The sequence below is a fragment of the Strongylocentrotus purpuratus genome, unplaced genomic scaffold (assembly GCF_000002235.5).
Source record: "Strongylocentrotus purpuratus isolate Spur 01 unplaced genomic scaffold, Spur_5.0 spur5_contig_869, whole genome shotgun sequence".
Classification (NCBI taxonomy): domain Eukaryota; kingdom Metazoa; phylum Echinodermata; class Echinoidea; order Camarodonta; family Strongylocentrotidae; genus Strongylocentrotus; species Strongylocentrotus purpuratus.
In genome coordinates, this window is record NW_022145578.1 from 522,297 (window position 1) to 528,329 (window position 6,033).

Sequence of the window (6,033 nt, forward strand, 5' to 3'; positions counted from 1 at the left end):
GCGAGCGAGCGTAGCGAGCGAGCAAAATTTTTGTAATGATAATTGGTTCATAAATTTCAGATTTTTTTGTTGCAGGGCAGGGCTTACACAATCATGTCTAAGGTGATGTTAATTCCGTTTTGGCGAGCACGAGCACACCAAAACTTCTTTGAATAACGTTTGGTACATAATTATTAACTGGTTGTTGCAGGTTGGGGCGGGCACGTTAGCGGTGTCAATTCTATTTTGGCGAGCGAGCATAGCGAGCAAGCAAAAAAAATAAATTCTCTTTTAATAGAAATTAATAAATAAACTTGTTTTTATTGGTGCAGGTCAGGATGGACGCAATCGCGTTTAACGCGATTCAATTCCTTTTTGGCGAGAGGGCGAAAAAACTCTTCCATTTTTAATGATATTGTTGCAGGTCAAGGGTGGGCACAATTGTTTCCAAAGCAATGTTTATTCATTTTATTCGCGAGCGAGTGTAGCGAGCGAGAAAAATGAATTAGTCTCTTTTAGTAACATTTGGTACATATATTGTGTGTTATTGTCGCCATGGTTGCAGTTCGGGGCAGGCACAATTGTATTCTAGGCAATACTGATCCTTTTCTTTTTTCAGGCGGACGAGCAAGTGAAAACATTTTATACAAAATAGGCTAGCAAGCAGTTCGCACCTGCGAAGAGTTTCGAATTTGTTATATCACTTATATTTTCCTTTTTTCATTAATTTTTCAGGGCCGTATGCGGAATATTTTTCTGGTGGGGGAGGGGGAAAGATGCGTTAAAAGTTTTCGAAGAATCTCAAAAGCAAAAGGAGTGAAGGGAGTTTGAGCGACCGAACTGGTCATGAGGGTACTTTTGCATTTTCAAAAGTAGAACATTTTCAGGAAAAAAACTGTACGTTTTCAAAATATCTGGGGTCAACTGCCCCCCCCCCCCTGGTGCGTACGGCCATGGTCTTTTTTTTTTAAATTTCCCCATTTTTATTCCTTTCCTTTTCTTTTCCCTTTTTCTTCCTTTTCTCTTCTTCTTCCTTTTTTCTTTCCTTTTTTTCCTTTTTTCTCTTTCTTTCCTTTTTTCTTTTTCTTTCCTTTCCTTTCTTTTCTTTTCTTTCCCCTTTTTCTTTTTTCCCCTGGAGCCCGTCAGGGGGGGCACTCTGCCCCCCTGCCCCCCCCCATAGGTACGCCAGTGACATCAACCCAAAGTGGGAAAAAGCAACCAAAAAAAAAAAAAAAAAAAAAAAAATCGGCCTGAAGGTCAATACAACAATAGGGTTGGTGTCACCGTCAATTCTTTCAGTTCACCCTTTTTCCGTCTCGGAGCTCGTTCTTGAACAATATTAAATTTGTTACTTAATATTCTGCCCTTTTTTGTGTTTTTGTTTTTTTGTTGGTGTTTGAAGATTTTATATTCTTATCATGTAAATCTTTTGTAAATATTGTGATTCTTGATGATTTGTTTAATAAAAACCATAGAGATATGATAAAAACATAAAAAGAAAAAAAAAAGAAAAAAGAAATTAATTAATTTTAAAAAAATACACCTTTTTTTTTTTGTAGTTGGCCTTATGGTAGAAAAAATGAATTTAAGAGACTCTGTTTCCAAAGAAAAAAATTACAGGATGTTTCGTGACATAATTAAAATATTGCTTCCATTTCATATATATATAAAATAAATTGTAGAGTCTCTCCATGGACCTCTCTTTCTCTCTCCCTCTCTCTCTCTCTCTGGCTCTCTGGCTCTCTCTCTCTCTCTCTCTCTCTCTCTCTCACTCTCTCTCCATCTCCCTCTATATCACTCTCTCCCTCTCTCTTTCCTTCTCTCTCTCTTACTCACTCTCTCTCTCCCTCCCTTTTATATGGGTGAAACATTTTATTTAAGTCCAAGTCAAAATCTGATCTAACATTACTATCACAAGCGCTCTCCGGTCTCTTGCAGCCCCATACTTATAGCTACTTGCGCCCTTTATATAGCAAACAATGCCTAGTAATCGGTGACCATTGGTCCCCCATGATCCCCTTTTTCTAATAATTGAGAACTTATTTGATGAGATAACAACCCACTTGTCAGTGATTATACAGGGAGGTCTAATCCCTCCTGGCCAAACTAGTGCAAGTGAGGCACTGTAGCTCTCTCTCTTGCATGATTCTATTTCCATTGATCATGCGTTTCTCTTCAAAATTATCATTTCCAGATTATAAGTGTGCATAATTATGATCAGTAATTAGTAGCCAGTCACAACGATGAGGACAATAAAACGTTCAACAAAATTACACCACATACCGTATGGCAACAACAAAACTATAATTGTTTATATAAAATTGTCAATTTAGAATCGGTTATGACTTTCGCCGGTTTGACTGAGTCAAGGCCGAACCATATTTAAGGGAATACAAATGAAATAAAGAAATGATAATTAAAACAGTTGAAATTTAAGTCCTCGATCGAGGGTTGAACTGTCAATGACTTTTATTTCAACTGTTTTAATTATACTATAGTGCTATGATTATTTCCTGACATTATCATCTTGTTGACCATCATTCTAAATCATACATGTATCACAATTAAAGCATTCGTTTGGATGTGGCTTGCCATTGCCCAAAAACTCATTTGCCCCGACAGAGGAATTATTTTCTGAATAATCTATTGGTATATCGGTCAATAAGTTTGGTGTCGCTGAAGCCACAAGTCCGTCTCGTTGGTAACGCGTGGTGGTCCCAGGTTCGATTCCCGGCTGAGACATTTTTCAAACCTTTTCCAAAAATTTCCTTTTCGCATTATATATAATTATAAACACATAATCAAAGAGTAGAAAGAAATGTATAGACTAATTATTTACCTTTTGTTCCTTCCTTGAAATTAATCGAACTGAATTCACATCATATTTCCATGAGGTATATGCCCTGCATTTGAAGTGAATTTCATATACATATGTCAGGTTAGCTCAAATGTATGTATGTTGTAAGTCCTATTTCGATTGGAATGTTACATAGAAGAAGTGACATTTATGTTAAGTTGATACTAGTCTTATACAATTTTGTAAGTATATCTTTAGGCTACTCTATGCCTGTTGAGAGAAAAAATAATTGGAAAAAAGGGAAAGAAGAATTAAGAAGAAGGGGAAGAAGCAGGAGGAGAAGAAGAAAAATAAGAAGAACAAAGAGGAGGAAGAGGAGGAGGAGAATAAAAAAGGGGTAGTCTAAATACGTGGGCGTGGCAGTCAACCATTATGTTGGGGTTATGGGTTAAGGGTGTCTTAACAAACATAAAGCCTTCTCTTTTGACTTCGGATTTAACGAAAAATATTCATCAAAATTTAGCTCTAACCATCATGAATAGTTGTCCTTTAGATGATTTATGAAATGTTGCTCGTAAACTTCTTAAAATTGCCGTTTCAATTCAACTGTCCATAGAAAAACACAATCAGGTGGCACACAACGTCTGGGTATATATATTAGCTCGAGAAAGTATTTTGTAGACAAACCAATTTCTGCAACTTCATCTCGATATTCTAAACCACGATTACTATCTACAGTGACCCAATAATGTGCATGTACATTACACACACATAAATACATGAGCATGAACCCCCTCCCCTGGCCAAAATAAAGAAGAAGAAGACCCTCCCCCCATGGATTTTTGTTGTTGTTGTTGTTAATGCTCAAAGGGTGGGGGAGGGGGTGGGTGTTGAGTAAAAAAAAATAGAGGTCCATACCCCCCCCCCCCCCCCCGTTGAGCCAAACTAAACAAATAGTGCTCACTACGTATACCCCGCTTATTCGGCCGGTCGGCTAAGTCGCCGCTTAATATTTTATCATAAATTGGGCCCCCTTCCTCGCCGCCGGATCCGCCCCTGGTATGAACAAACTCGTCATCGCAATGCGATTTTAATTTTAGAACATAATATTGTTATAATTTTGTACAGCACCATGAGCGTCAGAGCCTGGCGGATACCGGCGCTATATTAATATCCATATTATTATTATTATAATACCCAAGGCGCGGATCTAGGGGGGGGGGCGAGCGGGTCTTGCCCCCCCCCCACCCCCGCAAAAAAAAAGGAGAGAGAGAGAGAGAGAAGGAAAAGGGAAAGAGGAGAGAAAGGAAAAGATTTAAGAGGAAGAAGTAAAGAAAAGGGGGGAAAATGAGATCGGGGCCGAAAGGGCCTTGCCTCCCCCCCCCCCCATCAAAATAATAAGAGAGAAGGAAGGAAAGGGAAAGAAAAAAGGAAAAGAGGAGATAAAGGGAAGGAGAAGAATAGAAAAGAAGGGGGATATCAGTTGCAATTCTCCCGCAAACAAGTTGTTGATCGGCGGGAGGGGGCAAAAGGCCCTTGCCTCTCCCTGCCCCCGCTAATAAAAGAGAGAGGAGGAAGGAAAGGGAAAGAGGAGAGCTAAAAGGGAACAAAGAAGAGAAAAGAAAAGAGTGAAAAGAAAGGGAAGTTTGTTAACCCCGCCAACAACGTGTGGAGCGGGGTGGGGCCGAAAGGCCCTTGCCCCCCCCCCCCCACCCTCTTACCCATAAACGAGAGAGAAAGAAGGGAAGTGAAAGGGAAAGAGGAGAGAAAGGGAAAGTAGAAGCAAAAAGAGAAAGAAGAAAGGTAGGGGAGATCAGGTCCGATTTTCCCGCCAACAAGGTGTAATGGGGGGTTGGGCACTAGCGTACTGATAAGGGGGAGGGGGGCTTGGGGGAAACATAATTCTAATTCAATAACGGTCGTTTACAAATAATGCTAAAATGACATAATTTTCCGAGATTTTTCCTCAATATTTAGTAAATTATACTTTTGTACTTTTGCCAGGCAAGAAATATGAGATGCCTACATGTCAGGGCCCGCGGAACGGGGGGGGGGGGGGGGGGGGGAATCGGGAGCCTCGAGCTCCTTCCCCCTACTTTTTTTTGGAAAAGTATATATTAAAGAGAAATAGAAAGAAAGAGAGCAAGAAAGAATAGTTAACTGCCAGTGTCACAAAATAATGAGATATCAAACTATGCTCATCTGACTGTGATTAAATGCCTAAAACCCCAAAGCTTCCGGGGGCTCTGCCCCCTGGATTCTACCTAGGGCCCTAAGGCGGGCCCTTAGATGCTCATCTGACGGTAATGTATTGCATTAAACCCCTGAGCTTCCGGACAATAATTGTATCAAATTATGTTCATCTGACCGCAGGCGCTTAGCAAGGGCGGGGGGGGGGGGCAGTCCCCCCAAAAAACGCCAGCCCCCCCCCCCCCCAAAAAAAAAAGAGGAGAGAAAATGAAGAGGACGTGGGGAAAAAAGGAGCAGACAAAAAACATTTTTGAAAGTCGAGAACGCCGGGTACAACGAATCGTCTTCTTTCTCTAAGATTTTATGAAACGTAAAGCTTCCGCGCTCCGCGCAGGAGGGGGGGGGGGTGTGAAACTGAATTCAGACGAGAATTTAAGAGACGAGAACGGTACAACGAATCTTCTTCTTTCTCTAATAATTTAATGAGGAGGGAGGGGGATCGAACTCGCCCCTCCCTGCATCCACCCCCTATTACGTCAATGCTGGTCTCCGATATTTGGCTCGCATAATTTAAAATTTGCCCCCCCCCCCCCCCAAGAAATCCTGGATCCGCGCTTGTATTATCCTAAATTAAAGATTTAGTTTGCATATGTTTTTGACTGTATATTTTAAAAGCGATTATTTAGCAATAACTCTATGGAAAAAAAATGAAAATGTATGTCATTGTCAGTTAAACATACTTGCTCCAAGAGAATATGGCTTTTTAAAGTAGGCCTCCAATTTTTTCCGAGTTTGTTCCTATATAGCCACTGACTGCTAACGGATCCATGCACAGTCAGTTGTTTAGCTCCAGCCACAGCGTACTGAGAAAAGGTTGCGACATGCGAAAGGGTACACACTATCCATTTGAGCTCCAAATAGTACCTCCCAGATGCTATATATCTCTACGGGAGGAAATTATTTCAGCGCTCCATGAATTGCGCATGTCACAACTATCTCTTTCATTATGCTACGGCTTTAGTTATCTCTGACGGCATGCGCATGCGCAGTGCATGATTTGCTTCTGT